We start from the raw sequence: 19,373 nt of genomic DNA, 5'->3' as shown, positions 1-19,373 counted from the left end.
CATTTTAGGATCCTAGAAACTCTTTCAGTTAAAGGGACACTGTGGACTTAAATCACATTTCTGCCTGAATATTTTGTTTTACCTAGTAACAGCTAACATGACTATAACTGAAAGAGGTTGGAGGGAAATGTGTATTTTGTGTGTGCGCACACGTTGGCAGCACTTCGTCTATGCAGTTTTATTGTAGTCAGTCTTCCTCTGTTTAGGTGGTTTTTTTTCTCACAAGAACGGTGAGAGAGAGAGAAACATTTTTTTAAATAAGAAAGCATTGTTGTAAATCCACAGACATTGTTCAAGGGGAATTCAAGGGCAGATGTAGTATCCAAAACTATTTATTTTTCTCTTTTTTTTTTTTTTTTAACAGTCTGACTAGATTTCAAGATGACAGTGACCCTCATATTGAAAATTGAAATTTCTATGCTTCCTACGATAAAAAGATGAGCTGAACACACGTACTGTTTTTTCTTACTTTGCAATATAGCTGGGGGGACATTTTGGTTCTAGATTCTTGAATTGATTTCTAAATGCCTTTAGAGACACTTTATTGCCCTCCAGGCATCAGAGATTATAATCTGTAATTTAATGTGACAAGACCGCCTGCTGACCATGTGTGTTGTAACTTTTTTTTTTCTTTTTGGTGTGGTAAATAGTAGTGCATGCTGTGTATCTGAGATTCTAATTTTGTGCTCGGAGTTTGCATATTCATCTTGATGTTTTGCATCTAAGTAAACCCCATTTATTTATCGTGGTTGCTGCACAGCTTTTCCCCTCTTCCTGTCCCCTTCCTGATGAATACTCTGGCACGTATTTCTTTCCACTTCAGTAGCGAAACACAACTGGTAATGTTACTTCACTAACCTGCTGATGGGAGATTTCAGAAAGCGATGCAGTATCCCCTTCTTTGCTTGCCAGGATACCACATGTGCTAAGCTCCACTATATTCTGACTGGTTGCTGTAGCTCACGAAAGCTTATGCACAAATAAATTTGTTAGTCTCTAAGGTGCCACAAGCACTCCTGTTCTTTTTACTATATTCTGAGTTTCATTGGCAGCAATGATGAGATTGGTCTTGAAAATTGATTCACTTGCATGGAGGGAGAGAGGCTGGTCCATGAGTGTGTTTGTTTTTTAAGTGACTTCACAGCTACAATGCTTGTTATAGATCTGCACTTGAAAAAGACCAGATTAATTTGCTAGTTCTGCAAGGCTAAATGCTCCAGCCAGAGGAAGTTTCCAAAACTGATGCCTGGTACTGTGAGCTTGTGAAAGAAGACATAAAAAGTAATTACTGTAGGGAAGGACTACAAAGGGAGGATTACAGATATAGTAAACATATACAGTTTGTCTTTTGGGTAACAAGTAAAACCGAGATCCTGACTGCTTGCAGTCTTTAAAGATCCCATGGTTCTTTTCACAAGTGTAATCAGTGTTAACCCCAACTGGCCAAATGCCAGTTTGGGTAATTATGTTCTGCCTACCTTATATTCCCTCCTCAGTTTCAGTTGGATAAGGTATCTTTTAGTTCCTGTCCTGAACAGTAGAACAGCATGGCTGTGTGCAGTTAAACAGTTGCTACATTTCACCCCAGCGGTGGCTGCGTTCCAGTGGTTGCAGTGATTTGTGTATGTGTAAATCAGCTTGCAAAGGGCTTTGGAGCCCTTCTGGACGGCAGGTGCTCTATATGCCATTAATGTCTAGAGCAGGTGTTTTTGACCTGGTAGAAATAGAAGTAGCATGACTTTCTTGGGTAGCTTTCTTGTCTTTTTTTTTTTGTTTCAAAGTGAAAAATATAAATGGAGAAATGAAATTCAACATCTTTTTCTGTGCATGTCTGATAGTTCCTTTAAGTGACTGACTCATGGGACTGCTGGGAAATGCCACTTCCAGTAGTTCAGATATTTATTTGTGGAGGGGCCGGGGCATCTATCTCCATGACACTTCTAGCCTCAGCCAATCAGATGTATAAGAATTCATGAATGAACTCATTTTATTTTTTCAGTTGGCAGCACATAGCTCTGTAACCCTAATCAGGATGGAACAAGTGCTTGCTCATCAGCTATACATATGAAAACAATAGTTAGAAACCCTGACCTCTCTTTGCAGTATTTCTTTATGCACATGTGGAAAACCTGGAGTGGAGTAACTTAGACTTTGTCATGTTTAGGGGTGTATATGTGCATGCACATACAGTACCCGGTGTTACATTGGTAGAGGGACGAGACATTGGAGGCTAGGATTTTGTCTTGTGGGAAGGCATAACGGGTCAGTTAAGCGGTATAAGTCCCGTGACTGATGATTAAATGATATGCGGGAGGGAGGAGAAAATCATCTGCTCTGAATGGTTTTAGATGTTGAAACTCCATGTAACTGTGTTTCTAAATGTATGTCCGTGGCACCCAGAGATTTGGATGGGTGCCCTTTTATGTGGAATTTCTTCTAGACTGAAGTAAATACCAGTCTCAAGGTCCTAATGATTTCCTTTTCCCATTTTCATTCATCTGTTCACACTAGTGGGTCCTCCCAATATCAACTCTCCATCCCTAAATCTGCCTTTTCCAGTGTGTCCTATCCTCTGTCTCTCTTATTTAGGTTGTAAACTCTTTGGGGAAGGGATTTTCTCTTTTGTATATAGTGTATACAGATGAGAATTTTGTCAGGGCTAAATAAGGAGATAAGAATCCTCATGGGAATCCCAAAGCAGTTACAAATTTACACAGGGATTTTGTCCACCGGTAGGTACCAAATGTGGTGGTGGTATTTTTAAACAGTGAACACAAGCACCACACAGCAGTAAAGCCAACAAGCGTAGAATACCTTGTCCAGCAGAAACGGCAGAAGGATTTTAGGCATGTAGACTGTAATTACCCAATTGTGTATCTGGCTGACCAACAGGCAGATATTACCAGATTTTTAATGACAAATGGCTCCTTGTCTCATTTGTAAGATAGTGCTTCCAGTGGCAGGATGCCTTCCACTGACACACTGGAGACTTGATTCTGCTCCGACATGGAGGGACCATTACCCCCTGTTGAATAGCTGGTGTTCTTCAGAGATCTCCAAGCCAGGCGTTGACCTGTTGCCAACTTGATTATCTTGTGAGGTCTGTTGTAATCACAGCATAAGATGACTGCAGGATATGCATAATTAAACCATTGGGTTGATGCACACTCCATTCTGCTGAGGGAGTGTAACATAGCCTAAAATATTTTAACATTGTTACCCTGAGAGCCAGTCAATATTTTTAACTGTTCATCTATTAGTATCGATTGAACCAGGGTCACATGATCATGTTTCCACCGATTGGCTTGTTTGGCAATCCCTGGGACACAGTGTTACTGCTCCCCTTCAACTCTTACTGCTTTTCTCTTCTGTTATCATCTTGCCCCCTACTTGGCTCTTCAATTTTTGGGGAGTTTTCGTCTCTTCCTGCAATGTAATTTTGGGCTTTTCCCACTGACACGTGCAACCAGAACCTTCAAGGTTCAGATTAGCTTAAGGATCTGCGGACTTTCATGGTATTTCAAAGGAGTGGCTGTGGCACCTGATACAGAGTATCTTAAAACACATCAGGAGATGCCAGCTGCAAAGTATAAAGATACTTCAGAGGAGAAAGCAGGGTGATGAGGAAAGAAAAGGAGTAAGCTAGGGTTTGAACAAGAAACGAAGTGGGGCGGGGGGGCGGGAAGGGAGGGATTCATAATGAAGGGAAAGGAGTTGCTGTTTCCTTTGTTTTAAAGAGAATAACAAAGTATATAGCTGAAGGTTTGTATCTTATAGGGAAATCTGTTGCTACTGAGGTTTAGGGTTAAAAAGAACCTTTGATAAACAATGTTAGTCTTTGGCTTTGCGCTTTGGTCACTTTTTCAACACAAGGTGCAATAGTTGTGTGCTCTAGCTCTCAGTTTCTGTCTCTTTCTTGTCCTGCTCTGGGAGCTGGGAGGAACCAGGAAATTATAGACCAATAAATCGGACGTTGGTGGTAGGCAAGATGCTAGAGACATTAAGAAAGGATGAGATCACAAAACATCTGGAGAAATATGAGGTGATAATGGCTAGTCACTAGACTATTTTAAAAAGAAAATCTCAACTGATGGAATTATTTGTGGAGAGATTGTAAGAAGCAGGAATGAGTGCAAAGCACTGGAGATGGTCTGTTCTGGATGGCAAAGGACACAAATGGACAGGGTTAGCCAGTATAACATAGGTGGCATCAGCACTGAACAGTCAAAAAGGCTGACTGAAGGGAGATTAAAGATTGCTTGGAGGAAGGAAGGGCATGAACAGGCTACCACGGGAGTAGAGTCAAAAGTGTTCCACTGAAACTTTTTTCCAATGGCAAATATCTTTCTGAGCAAAACAGATTTTGTTATGAAAAGTTTTTATTTTGGTCAAAACTTTTAGTTTCTTGGGAATAAATTTTTAATTAAAAATAAATGACTGCTTCTGCTTTGAATTTTGAAGAAATGAAATTGCCACCTCCCCCCCCATATTCAAGAATTACACTGGGCCAGATACTTTTCACTATGTTTATAAATGACTTGCCGTGGAACCCCTGTGTAAGCATGATACTATATAGACTTTCCGATCAAATGATACAAAGAAGAGATCAGATGCTGGCACATTTGATATCTTATGTTACTATGCAGTTCATTAGATTAATGCCCTGTCACTACACCTCTGGAAACGTAGTTTCACATTTTGCTTACTGTCTGTCAGAAACTAAATGAATTAAGTTTCAGCCTTATCCTTAATAAGTATCAGATCATGTCACTAAAAGACCACCTTGCTTGTGTTTCAGCAATGAGGGATTGGAGTCTTTCAAGCCCAGCTTAATGTGAGCTGGTAATGCTTTGTAGGGCAGGTTGCACAGTCCCTGCCTACAATATTTCTAGTTCTAACTTGTATCATTTATTTTTTTCGTTTTCATGAGTCCTTGGTACATACACATATTTGAAAAAAAAAATAAATTGGGAGAATGAGTAAATAAATGGCTTATGTGTTTTCCCACTTATCTGTAATGTAAGATCATCAAGTCTGGGCTTAGCAAGAAATAGAGTACTGAGTGGGGGTAGTCTGAAAGCAGGATAAAGAGAATGTAGAGAAAAGAACCATACATCTGTGGCAGAATGTAGCTGCCATGCGACATTATTTGTTTAATCTGCAAAGTACTCTTAAAGGAAAACTCTTTAAAGATGACTAGGACAGTTGATGGACATAGCTTCATTCAAGAAACAGACTTTACTACTTAATATGCTAACCTTTCATTCAGATGGACATTTTTTTGAATCATCTTCCAGTAATAACTCCGTGGCCTGTTGGGAAATATATCTCTAAGCCATGTTTTTCTTTTGTGATGCAGGCTAAACATATTGGAAATATTTATTAAGAGATTTTTTATAAGATTTAATTAATTTTAAAAATATATTTAAAAATAGATTCCCCTTCCCCTCACCCCAGTGGTATTGCATGTATCACACTACAGGTGCAATGTGTGTCTTAAAAAAGGAACAAAAACCAGGAAACCATACAAGGAAAGAGGAAGAAAAAGAATGGAGAAACAATAGCACCATATTAGGTGTGATATAGTTCGTATTTGTGGGAATTATACTTTGCAACTAAATGGGGTGGGGGTGGGGGTGGAATAACAAGAGCTTATTTTTAGAATGTTTTTAGTTGGAAAAAGTTATAGAATTCATGGATTATGCTCCCACCACTAAACTGAGCCAATAATGAAAAAAGACAGTTGGTCCAAAAAGAATTGTTAGAATCATCAGTTTATTCAACAAAGACTTGATCATCTCTGATTATAGGAGAGGTACACAGAAGTTATAAATTGAGGGTTGTGGGGAGGAGGCTAAAATTGTCCACTTTTTAATTTTTGAGTGAGTTTGGAGGGAGTATTTTGAAGTACCCATCTAAGGCCCTGATCATGCAGTGGTCTGCGTGTGGGCAGAATCTGGGAAATCAATAGGGCTCAGGAGGGGTGGAGGGAGTGCATTGTAGGTCCAGGATCTAAGTTCTTTTACCAAGAGCATAAGTGTGCAGTGTCTGAGTGGCTTGAAAGTTTAATAAAGTGAACACAAGGGGATCTCTCTTCCTTTTCATTGTGTAGGATGCTGTTTGTTTTTTTTTAATATGTGATTTTGGTGGGGATCATAGAGGGACACACAAGCCAGGGAAGTGGGTTTTGCCTTTCTTCTGATGGTCCTGAGTTTGGTGGGCAATATGATCTGTCTTGGGAGTGAGTTCCACAGTTGCTGGAAAAGCAGTAGCTCATAAGTACAAAAAGACTCTTCCTCTTGAGGTGTATGGTACCATTGTTCCAGCAGAATGTAGGTGTTATGGGAGTCATGGCTGCTTACAGTGTCGTTGCCAACTTCCATGATTTCATCACAAGTCTTGTGATATTTGGTATTTTTAAGTCCCAGCTCTAGGAATTGTCAAGTGATTACATGAGAATCTCAGCTTGCTTTTTTTTTTTTTTAAGTGAAAGTTTGTAACGCTCATGGTTGTAAATGAAAGCTTGAAAACATGACTTAAGTGTACTGCAAAGGCTTGAAAACCAAAAGGCAAAGAAAAAAGAACTGAAATTGTATTAGTTTTTAAGTCTCATGGTTTCGGGAGAATGATTCATAATTTTTTAATGCTTAGGTTTAGCAATATTGTTGGTCTCTCCATTAACTGAGATCATTCCCATGAAGGGGTCTTGAGGCAAACATGATACATTTCTAAAAAGCTAGCAGTGTAAAAGAATAACTTCAGCATATACTGTAAGAAATTTAACAGGGCTATATAGTTTTCTATTTTGGGATTATGTCCAAACTGCCTTTTTATCTGATAAATTACATCTAGATATTTAATTCAAAAATGCCTAAAAAAACCTAAGGTTCAACCTCCTTTAATAAATTAGTGTATTACTATTTTCAAATAATAGTTCTAGTACACACAGAATCAATAAGGAACTCTGTCAGAACTGATTTTTATCTTCCTCAGATTATCCAGTAAAACAGCCAACAAAATGAAAATCAGGGCCCCATTGATATGAGTAAATGGTATTGCTTTGCATATAACAATTTTTAACACAAACAAATCATTTGCAAACTGAGTTTACACTGTTCATTACTGTAAGCTTCAAACTAAAACTGACCAGATAACTTAACAAGAATGCCTACAAAATTAGGCCCTGCTTATTATTTAATCATATGTAGTGGATCATGTTGTGGTTAAAGCACTGGATTGGGACTCAGGATATCTGAGGCCAATTCCTGGTTCTGCCACAGACTTCCTGTGTGACCATGGTCAAGCCATTTAGGCCTTGTCTAAACACAGGTTACACCAGTTAAAATGGTACCACTCCGGTCATATGAGCGCAATTATAACAGTATAAAGGTGCTTATTTTGGTGTAGTTGATTCCCCGAAATTTAGGAGAATAAGCTATGTTGGTTTAAAGCATTTTTATACCAGTATAAATGTTCACACTAGGAGCTGTTCTATAACAATTTTGGTGAAAATTGTACCCCTAACCAAAATGTTTATATCGCTGTAAACACTATGTGTGGGTCAGACCTTAATCTCCCTATGCCGCAGTTTTCTCCATCTCTATAATGGGGATACTGCTTCTTCCTTTGTATGTTGAGTTTTAAACTGTAAGTTCTTCAGGGCAGAGACTGCTTCATTCTCTGTGTTCATACATGTAGGTCTTGGTTAAGATCTGTAGGCGCTATTCTAATAGAATTATTTGTATTAATTATCTAAATTCAAATGTTACTTTCCAGATCACAGTTACAATAGAATTTTTAAAAAAATCAGCTTTAAGTAAAAATTAAATTCTGGTGAAACCAAGTAAAGTGAGTGATCCTCAGCTGAAGACATTTACTTCTTAATCCCAGGCCTGATCTACGTTCAAATCTTCTCTGATTTAACTAAGCTGGGTTAGTTATTTTCATGCAAGTCTACGTGTGGACACTGTTATTTTAGAATAAAAATACTTGTGCCAAAATACTCGAAACTAGATCAGTTTGCATTTTCAGCTTTTGTTATTTCAGTGCAGGTTGGTGCATAGACTAGGCCCCTAATTTCAAAGTTTTGGGCGCAAGGCCTGAGCCTAATGGTACTAATTAGCATGTGACAGTGTTGCTTGCTCTGGGGAGGGGAAGTAATTTTAGAGTTAGAGTTTTATTTTCTGGACATGAGAGAGGGTATGCTATACTTGTCTACTCAGGAAAATTTAATCCAAATTATTTTTTAAAGTGGATTAACTAAACAATGTTAAATCTCACCGTGGACCCACTTATTCTGAATTAAAGTGGCCTTAATTTGGTTTAGTTCAATTCAATTTGGAAGGGAATTAAGATAAACCAAATTAAGGCCTAATTCGGAAGTGAATTAAGGGCACTTGAATTTTGAAGAATAACATCCACCTAGGTTTAATCCAGTTTAACTAATCCACTTTAAATTCACACCTTTAGATAATTTGGATTAATTTTCCTGTGTGCTCCCAAGTAGATAAGCCCTCAGTGAGTTGTAATAGCAAGCGATGTATAGCATTTTCTTGGTTTTGCTGTTGTGCTTTGCCATTATATGTTGGTGAGGACCATGTTTATATTGGTGGACTGCACCCGCATAATGACTTTTCACTGTCATTGATGAAACATGCTTAGATTTGAGATTGGGACTACCTTAGAGAAAGTTGTATTTTTTAAAAGGGGGCCTCAATTGGAGAACTAACTTATTTCAGTTCGTTGGCATTGTCCCTCACCTGTCAGGGGTTAAGGGAGTGGGATAATGGTTTGTTTCTTAACCTGAAAAACTCTTTGCAGTGAGATTTTCGTGGTTTATCCCATGAGGTGGTTCTAATTTTTTAAACTAGAAATTGTTGTTTCCTTGTTCTCTGTGCTCTCTTGATATAGTTTAAATTGCCTGCATGATATGGGTGTGTTATTTCCCCCCCCCCCCATAATATAATTAATAACTTCCTCCAAGTGAGAAGTAGGAAACTAATACAGTTTTCATATTTGGGAAGTTGTCAGTTATTCCCCAGTAATAACCTTCCCACTGACTTTCATGAACCTACCCTTCTGAGCACAATTGTTTTCATCGTTTTCAGTGAAGTTTAGCCTGTGAAGTCCTGATACCTTGATATTTTTTTTTTTTTTAATGAGAGAGAGAGAGAGATGGGGGGAAATACTTAAATTACATCATCACGGAAGAATACTTAGAGTTTAAAGCCATTCCAGACTACATTGGCACCCCTTTGTTATACAGTGTAGCTGAAAACGAACTGCAGCAATAATGAACCAATCCATCTAAATCACAGCAGCTGAACAACTGACTATTCTATCTCAAAATGCAAATGTGTTGTGCAGAATGGATTTAATTGTAAATGTTTGCTTAGTAGGGAATATGAGCCTTTCGGTTTGTGACAATAATCGTGAATACAAAGAATCCACAGAACTGAAGGGTTTACATAGCTTGCCCCTGTTCTCATAACAATATTTCAAAGTCAGTTTTTTGTTTTGTTTGTTTTTTAAATGTACCATTTGGCTTTGTTTTAGCTAATCAATATTACTCCATACACACAAGTGCTAGGAGAGGTTGTGAAAACTGAAAGATAACTATATACATTTAGATCAAGTTAGATTTTCTATTGTTTTTCTTTTTGAAATATGTGTTGGAAGATTTTTTTTATAACTTAAGATAATGGGAGAAAAAAGTGCTGACTCTCAAAATGTTTGATTTGTCTTTATAATGCAACAACATTGAGAGTTTTATGGCTTTGGGTCTTTTGTTTAGATTGTTAGAAGGTGCCTTTTACATATTAAAAGGTTACTGTTAAGGATTTCTACTCTGGTTAAAATAATTCCATGAAAGGTGGCAACTGACCGTTATTCCCTTGTCAGAATCCTTTAATCCTGCGTGTATGCTGTCAGACATTGCTCATAAGAACTGGGGTTTTGTCACCTATTTTAATTTGTAATTAAAATCAGAGTGTATTAAAGTGTGGGTTTGGGGGAGAAAAAAAGCAAAGAGAGGCAGAAAACAGGTCCGACTCCCAACTGTCATTAGATATCCCTTGCAGCAAGAAAAGGCAAAGGTAAGTATAAAAGAAATGAAATCTGCAGTATGTGGTATATGGTTGTGCATCCACTGGCGTTTCATATGTGTATTCTTCACACTAATAGACACCAAATGTGTGTGTGTGTTCTGAAAAAAGCCCTTGGAGACTAGGCCTTTGTGACACTAGAAAAGTTTACCGTTCCAAAGTTATGGTAAGAATTTGTAAATTTTGGCTCCTGGAGCACTTCCTTCCACAATTATAAATTTCCAATATTAAAAACATAAGGTGAGAGTGGCATTTTTTAGAGGACAATGCAAACATTCATTTCAAAAACGAAACTATCCATTCACGGTATATTGCTGGCTGAATATAAATGCACCGTTGATCTTGTCCTGCAGATTTGTTCCCCGGAATTCTATCATTGTTTTCAGGTCTGCTGTGTGTCAGAGCCCAGGTCAAGTGACTCAAGCTCATGGGGCTTGAGCTGCAGAGCTGAAAATGGACGTGTAGACATTTGGGCTCTGAAATTCCAGGAGGAGGGTGGGTCTCAGAGCCCGGGCTCCAGCCCGAGCCTGAATGTCTACACTGCAGTTTTTAGCCCTGCGCCCAAGCCCCGTGAGCCTGAGTCAGCTGACCCTGGCCAGCAACGTCTGTGAGGGGGGACTTTTATTGCAGTATAGGCACGCTCTAAGTTGGCAAACTAAATCTGAGCAGCTATGTTGAATGTCTCTGGACGAATGGCTTTTAATTAAGATATTTTTCTTTCTTTCTGTCTTTTTATGCTTTATTTCTGGGACCCTAAAAACTGTTTTGTTTCCCTGAAGTTCAACTCCTGAGTAAAGCCTAAGTTGTTGTGAGGAGATGTTTGGTATTCCTTAGCGACACCATCTTCCTCTTAATTATGATGTTGGTTCCTCATGTTGTTCTTCATGTTGTTGGGAGTTTTATATTTAGGACAGGCAGAATAACGTGTTCCAGCAGGCTGAGGAAGAGTGTGCATTGTTTGTGGAAGTCACAGGGCTGGAAGGATCCAGGTAAATGCATATTGAGGTGGTGGGCGTTCCTGAAGGATGGAGGGCCATCTTTTGCTCTTGGTTACAACCGGTGCAATCCAACTGATTTCATCTGGGCTTCACAGAGTAACTGGGAGCAGCATTTGAGTCCAAGCTAGACTGTCCTGGTGACAGAATTGTTTGAGGCAGGAAAATATGTCTCCTAAACAAAGCTTTGACTGTGCAACATGAAGTAAGGTTCCAGTCCAGATTGTGTGTTTTAAAAGGTTCTGTGGGTTCCATGCTTTTCTGTGTCAATCATTTCCAGATCAGCGTTTTTCAGTTTACAGGTAGAAAGAGGTTGTCTTTTTGCCTCACCATCAGTCTTGCAAACTCAGTTTGATCTCTGAAAGCCTGGCAGGGTTAATAAAAGAATTATTGGCCTTCCATTTGGACCATAGTAAACATTTCTGTCAATGAAGCATGGATGGAATGGGATCCAGCTTGTCTTCTCTGTAGCCATTCTGGGCTTTGCGCATTTAGAGGAGAGAAAGCAGGAAAAACTTATTCTTGTCATTGGAGCAAGCAGGTCTGATTTTGAATATTCTCCTGGTGCAGACCTGTTAAGTACTTTTTCAGTTTAGAAAATCCTGTTTCTGCTGCGTTAGGGGCCTGTCATATTGTTGGTTTTCATCCTTTGGCAATTGCTACTAACACTTCTTTTTTCTTTTCTTGTTCCTGACGATTGGAGATATTCCAGCCTCTCCGATACACACACTACCCCTAACTTCAAAAGAAGCAAAAGGTCTAAAATGGCCATGGCTGTTTGGTCAACAGAGAGAATATAAAATCCTGGTTATAAAATGGGCAAAGATGAAACATTTGCCATGTGACTGGTAGGTAATAATCATTAGCCAGCCACGTATAAGTCATTATTACAACAACACCTCTTGCAGTTTAGGCATATCTTGCAGATTACTGATTTTTTTTTTCTCTTGTATCCCAATTGTAATTTTGGAAAAGAGTTTAGCATTGTGTGTGTGTGTATGTCAGAGACTCAGTTTAGTCGAGGAGGAGGCCTTCTCTCTGAAATAGTGGCTTCTCTCAAACATATGGCAACTTTAACTAGTTTATCAGCTGAAACAGTACCTCTGGGCCTAAAGAGACTGATATGTCCAAAGCTACTGTTTTTTTGTGTCCTACATGGTCCTGAAGCCTCTTGGGTATTCATGGAAATCAAAAGCGAGTAAAATACAAAGGGAAAATTACCGCTCTCTCCCCAAAAGTATTAGAATCTAGAAGGCTTTATTTAGAATAGAAAAATCAGATTTATTATATCTTTTCTAAATAGTTGTTTTTTTTTTTTTTTAGATAATGTCATTGGGCTGGCTAGTTGATTGGTGGTAAGTTCATGCAGCAGTCAGTGTTCTTGACGCTTCCTCTCCTACCTGTGCTAGGGGTAACATGTTCAGGCCTGAAGTTGGAGTAATGCTTATGTCATTGTCAGCAGATGAAGGCTAGTAGACTGGAGCTGGACTGTCTAGCTTTGTTTCAGACAGATCTGTTTAGTGACTGACTAGACTGGGTGTGATAATGACAAGACCAGATGGTGCTGGAGACTTCTCTTTCGCTGTACCATTTTAGAAATGGAATGACACAACAGGATGTGTGGTTGTAAACATACATTCACACTTCAGTGTCTGTACATATCTCTGACGATGTACTATGCCGGACAATTTCTCTTATGATTCATGTGGTGAAATAAAAGCATGGGAGAACTCAGAATTTTCATTTCTACTTGTTTAACCATTATACATACAGGATATTTATTGAGTGTTCATCATTCTGCTGGCTTTTATACCTTCCAACCAAAGACTGGAGCTAAGAGGAATAAAATGAGGGTGGCCAAACAGACTTCGATAAACCAACCAGCCCCGTCTCCCTAAATTTGACCTGAATATTTTCCAAGAGTTTGAAAAAGTATGGTTAATTGTGTTGTTCTCCCCGCCCCCCCCTCCCGCCTTTGATTTTCTCTTGACTTCTTGGCTGTGGCTGGAAGTACAAGTGCTAAAGTGTTTGGGGAGTCTCTCCAATGCTTGGAATCTCATGCAGGGCTGAGTCTGATCTGTGTGTGAGAAGGGCGGCTTGATTTCCAGACCAAAGCTATTTGGATGAGCACTCATCCTGCCCAATATTAATTGTGACGGAAACCATGCTGATCGCTGTCCTATCCAAGGAGAAAAAAAAGTCATTCCCCCTGTTGTCAGCAGGTTTTCTCCATTGCTAGTATTCTGTATGTTGTGTTCAGATAAATTGAAAATAAGGCTGTTTAAGAGAAGTAGTTCAGGGGGTAACCAAGTATAGAGACATTATTACTCTTTTTGATTTAGTGTAACGGTCCAGTCACTGGGACAGACAGTTTCCTCCTGCTTTTAAATACGTGGGGCCAATTCTCTAGTCCAGTAAGGATGAAAAGTGGTCTTAAAATGGCCAGAGATAGTTCCCCTACACAGAAATTCCCTACTGGCTATCTGCTGTCAGAAAACAGAGCTGTTTCTGATGCCAGCTGCTTTCGTGATCTCTTGGCATAAGGGGAGGGAGAGGGAGTTGCAGGGGTGAGGTGTGGTCGGGAGGCAGTGTGGTGGACTGAGCTTTACTCTGCGTGATCTGCATGTACGCAGTCTGCTACCTTGTGCCAGCGGCTGAGTTACGGCAGCAGGGGGCCTACTCTAACATCCATCATAACTGGGTGGCTGAAGATCAAGGAGCCACAACAGCTTGCCTGTGGCTGCTGCTGTCCACTGCATCAATGCTGTATCCAAGACATGGTCTCAATTCATGCTGTATCAGTGAGGTTTAAAGGTTAGGGTCACTAGATTACCTGTTCTAGTGCAGAAGAGTTGGCCTTTGGTCAGTGAACCTGTCCCTCCAGTCTCTGTGGATAAACTGGAGGCCAAAATGACAAAGTAGAGGCAGGTTTCAGAGTAACAGCCGTGTTAGTCTGTATTCGCAAAAAGAAAAGGAGTACTTGTGGCACCTTAGAGACTAACCAATTTATTTGAGCATGAGCTTTCGTGAGCTACAGCTCACTTGATCTGCTGCTGTGCTTGGCTCACTGGTTGACATGTCATGCCCTGTGCCTGAGACAGAACTGATCCAAGCATTTCTGTCCTTCCCAGTGCTTGGGCAGAGTGGAAAGTGCTAACACTTGTCAACAAGACCCAGTGGTATTGGAATGACAGACACCTCTCCCTTTCCCTGACGGTGGTGATTGTAGAGGACCCACCTCCAGTGGGGAGACAGGCTAGCTTAGGTAGTTAGTAACAGGATAATGGACCCTTGTTATGTCTAGGTCGCTAATTTTGAAACTGTTCCAGGATAATAGTGACTAAAAGTTGCTGCCATTGGATGGCAGTTCTGAAGCTTCACTGTAATGTTACCAGCTGCTGTAGCTCTCCCTATCACACCTTGTGCTCTTGGTGGCTCTCAGTGAAATAGCTGAGGACAGGATGGACATTAGAGGTTGATCCATGCTCTTTTTCTGAAAGGTGACCACACAAGGACGGGGTTGAGACGTGGTGAGGGAGAGGGGCTATCTTGTGCTGTCCACTGCTTATGGAGAAACCTGGTGTTGGGTCTGAGACTTTCATCACTACCCTGAAATCTGAAGCCAGGATCTGTGTATGGAGCTTCATCAGTATGTAAGCTGGATTGGTGTGGCGTTTCTATATTTATTTATTTATTTATTTATTTATTTTTAAAACAAAATACCTGGAAAAGAGAGGTAAGGTGGTTGGAGGATGCATGCTTCATGTGCCTGCCTCTGTAATGTGTTTCACTGATCGTTTTTAAAAACGTGGAATTTCCTGCCTCCTGTGGAATTTCCTTTATTTCAGATGCTTCGTGTGTGATTCCCCTCACCCAGAGGCAGGCTAATGCTGAAGATCAGGGACACCAGTTTCTTTACCTAGTTGGGAGAGACAGACTTCCTGAAAGCGGGCAGAACCTTGACTATAAGAGAAGCTCCTCCCACATTAAAGTGGCGGTAGCCGTTCCATGAAAGACGGGTGCGCACGTCTACAGTGCAGGTGGCACGTGTGCTGCACCCCTTTCAACTTGCCTGGAGTAGGAAAGGGACCCACGAAGTGTGCAGACGTTCCCCAACTCCTATTGCCGAAAGGGAATAGGTAGTCTCCATTAGTTGGTTGATAGGAGAAGAGAGTGAAACAAAGTGGTGAACGGATGGTCTCATGATTAGGGCACTATCCTGGGACTTGGGAGACCTAAGTTCAATTCCCTGCTCTGCCACAGACTTCCTCCTGTGTTACCTTGTCTTTGTGTGCCTCAGTTCTCTGTCTGCAAAATGGGGAGAATAATACTGCTTTGCTGCCCAGGAGGGTTGTGAGGATAAATACCTTAGAGATTGTGAGGCACTTGGATATTATGGTAATAGGGGCCATATAAGCACCCAGGCTAGATGGATAGAATGTTTCTATGTAGCATCCTCCTGACCGTTCTTTTGCTTCTCAAGCTAGTAGTAGGTTAGAATGCTGATGTGAATGGGGCACCTGCGTAAGCCCAGAGCTGATCACTGCAGTATGTATTCCCCTGTATGTCTTTCTGTCTCTCACTGTCTGAATGTATTGCAAATAAAACCTTGCAATTAACTTCCTTATTAAATGATGTTTGGACCACTGACTACAAAGTCTGGGAACCCAAGTATCTGTACATGAGCTAGCTTTCATGTTTGCCCTGCAGGCATAGTCACAGTGATTAAATAGAAGGCTTCAGACTCTGGTACTATCAATGCAGCATGTTTCAAAAACTAATTTAAACACTAAAAGTAGATTTAAAGAAAAAGTTACAAACTCTAGTGTTATATCTCCAAACGTGGAGTTCAGAATAATTCAGTTGTTATACGCACAAGCTTTTCAAGTGGCATAGACTGTAATCTGAGCAAACTATAAAACAGAAATTGTCTTTGGTATAAGTAGTCAGATTTATATAAAAACGACATCCTTGTTGTTACCAGTGACGACGACAGCAACATTCCCTAATGTTTGAATTCAGGTAGTAGCTTATACCCAAATGTGTGTGCAAACATATTTTTCTAAGGAATTTCTATCTAATGCCACTGGAAAAGGTTCACACTCTGCTGAGCTTAACACGGATCCTTTACAGTGACTCTGTGTTTGGGTGTGTATATGTATGTACTTATACACATACAGGTAAGAGACAGGAAATCTATCTGCCTAAGGCTTCTATTGCCATTTATCCAAAGGAGGTTATAAAGAAATGGAGAGTAAAATTGCATCTTGCATGTGCAAATTGAGGGGTGTGGCTTTTTTGGAGTGTGGAGCAGCTCATGTATTGGCATCTCCTTTAAACATAAAAGGAAAAGGAGGACTTGTGGCACCTTAGAGATTAACACATTTATTTGAGCATAAGCTTTTGTGAGCTACAGCTCACTTCATCGGATGCAGTGATGTAGTGATGTGATGAAGTGAGCTGTAGCTCACAAAAGCTTATGCTCAAATAAATTGGTTAGTCTCTAAGGTGCCACAAGTACTCCTTTTCTTTTTGCGAATACAGACTAACCCGGCTGTTACTCTGAATCCTTTAAACATGTGGCTCATGTCATCTTCCTTTTTCACCTGCTTTGGGAAATCCTATATTTAGTTGTCTGTGCCCATCACTTCAAGTAGACAAAAATAACTTCTGTGTAATCTAGCCTTTCTCTCTCCTTTCATCCTCTCTTCTGTTGCTGCTGGGTTTAAGGTATTCGTTTGTTTTCAGAAGTGAGTGGTGGTGGTAGAAAACATTTATACCCTGTAATAAAATTGCTGTGAAGAAACCCTTCTTCCTCAATTAGAATACTTGTTGACGGGTCAGAATATGGTCAAAACACTTGAAGTGGCCGAATGATTGGGAAATAAAATGACTTGCATATGCACGAGGCATGCATCTGTTTGACAAAAGCTAACAGGAACAGGGGATCAATGGACACATACGGGGTTTCAGTTCTGAGCTCTGGGATTCAGCCTAAAATTCTCAAGAGAACGAATCTTCAGATAAGTCTCCTATGGACTTTAACTCCTGTTGTGAAATTCTGTATTTAATATTTAAAATTTTTTAAATCTCTTCCCTGAAGAAATTCTGGGCAAGATTTGTGCTTAGACTGAATTTCTTGTATCCTCAGGACTGGCACACTTTGTACTAATGTCAGTAACAAACACTGGATTCCAACTGTTGTATCTGGTTTGTGGGTGAAGAGGTTATTAGTAGCCACAGTAAGGCCTTGTCTATGCTGCCACTTACAGCGCTGAAACTTTCTTTGCTCAGGGGTGTGAAAAAACACCCCTCTGAGTGATGCAAGTTTCAGCGCTGTAAAGTGGCATTGTAGACAGCACTGGTAGCTATTCCCCTTGCAGAGGTGGTTTTCTCCCAGCACTGGAGCTGCGACTACACAGCCACGTTGAAGCGCTGCCGTGGCAGTGATTTAATGTCAGCTGTATAGACATACCCTTACTTAGGCTATGTCTACACTACGCAGCTTTTAGTGACACGACTCTCAACGAGAGGTGTTAACTTTATTGGCAGGAGAGCGCTCCTGCTAACAAAACACTGTTCACACCAGCACTTTTTGTCGACGAAACTTTTGTCTTTCGGGGGGGGGGGGGGGGTTAACACCTCTGAAAGACAAAGGTTTTGTCATTCAGTTGCCAGTGTTGATAAAGCCTTAGTGAAAAGTTTGAAGTTTTAGTGGTATCTACTAAAAGATGTTTTCTCTTCACAATGCAGTTAATAGGGTTTTGAGTCTGTCTTGGATGGTTTAGACCAGTGGGGCCCAAACTTTCCCTGTCACGTCCCTCTCGCCCCCAGTAATGGAATCTGTCTGCGCTCCTCCTCCATTACAGCTCGGTTGGCTCAGCAGAGGAGCTTGGGCTGAAGGAGGAGCTAGGGCTGAAGTGGGGATGTCGGAGTAGCTGAGGCTAGAGGCGGAGCTGGCCTGGGGGCAGAGAGGAAATAAGGGCAGAACTGGGCTGGGGGCAGAGCAGGGAATGGAATGGAGCTGGGCTGGGGGGGCTGGGGTTGGAGTGGAGTTGGGGCTGGAGCTGGGCTGGGGGCAGAGAGGGAATAAGGGCAGAACTGGGCTGGGGGCAGAGCAGGGGTCGGAGTGAGGCTGGGGACAGAGAAGGAATGAAGGCAGAGTTGGGCTGCGGGCAGAGTAGAGTTAGGGCTGAGTCTCGGGCTGGGCTGGGGTAGCGCAGGGGGCAGAGAGAAGCTGTGGCTGAGGCCAGAGCTGGGCTGAGGTGGAGAGGGAATGAGGGCAGAACTGAGTTGGGGGCGGAGCAGGGGTCGGAGTGGGGCTGGGGCTGGAGCTGGGCTGGGGTGGAGAGGTAATAAGGGCAGAAGTGGTCTGGGGGCGGAGCAGGGGTCGGAGTGGGGCTGGAGCTGGGCTGGGGTGGGGTGAGGTGGAGAGGTAATAAGGGCATCTATCTGCCGCCCTGACCGGGAAAACCGAGAAGTCTGCTGCTTGCCGGGGGCTAAGATTCGCGATGTGACGAAGAGACTGCCGAGACTCATCAAGCCCTCGGATCGCTACCCCTTCCTGCTTCTCCACGTGGGCACCAATGATACTGCCAAGAATGACCTTGAGCGGATCACTGCGGACTATGTGGCTCTGGGAAGAAGGATAAAGGAGTTTGAGGCGCAAGTGGTGTTCTCGTCCATCCTCCCCGTGGAAGGAAAAGGCCTGGGTAGGGACCGTCGAATTGTGGAAGTCAACGAATGGCTACGCAGGTGGTGTCGGAGAGAAGGCTTTGGATTCTTTGACCATGGGATGGTCTTCCATGAAGGAGGAGTGCTAGGCAGAGACGGGCTCCACCTTACGAAGAGAGGGAAGAGCATCTTTGCGAGCAGGCTGGCTAACCTATTGAGGAAGGCTTTAAACTAGGTTCACCGGGGGAAGGAGACCAAAGCCCTGAGGTAAGTGGGAAAGCGGGATACCGGGAGGAAGCACAGGCAGGAATGTCTGTGAGGGGAGGGCTCCTGCCTCATACTGAGAATGAGGGGTGATCAGCAGGTTATCTCAAGTGCTTATATACGAATGCATAAAGCCTTGGAAACAAGCAGGGAGAACTGGAGGTCCTGGTGATGTCAAGGAATTATGACGTGATTGGAATAACAGAGACTTGGTGGGATAACTCACATGACTGGAGTACTGTCATGGATGGTTATAAACTGTTCAGGAAGGACAGGCAGGGCAGAAAAGGTGGGGGAGTAGCACTGTATGTAAGGGAGCAGTATGACTGCTCAGAGC

General features: G+C 41.5%; 1 protein-coding gene and 1 long non-coding RNA gene across 6 annotated transcripts in view; one reads left to right on the top strand and one right to left on the bottom strand.

Annotated features, from left to right (window-relative positions):
• The window catches only part of AKT1 (AKT serine/threonine kinase 1), a 115,406-nt gene that overhangs the window by 11,975 nt on the left and 84,058 nt on the right, over positions 1-19,373 (top strand). The window lies entirely within an intron of this gene.
• Positions 1-19,373, bottom strand: part of LOC140913430 (uncharacterized) — a 38,611-nt gene that overhangs the window by 712 nt on the left and 18,526 nt on the right. The window lies entirely within an intron of this gene.

This window comes from Lepidochelys kempii, chromosome 6 (genome assembly GCF_965140285.1).
Source record: "Lepidochelys kempii isolate rLepKem1 chromosome 6, rLepKem1.hap1, whole genome shotgun sequence".
Classification (NCBI taxonomy): Eukaryota; Metazoa; Chordata; order Testudines; family Cheloniidae; genus Lepidochelys; species Lepidochelys kempii.
The sequence above is the reverse complement of the archived record's forward strand: the minus strand, read 5'-3'. Positions and strand labels throughout refer to the sequence as shown.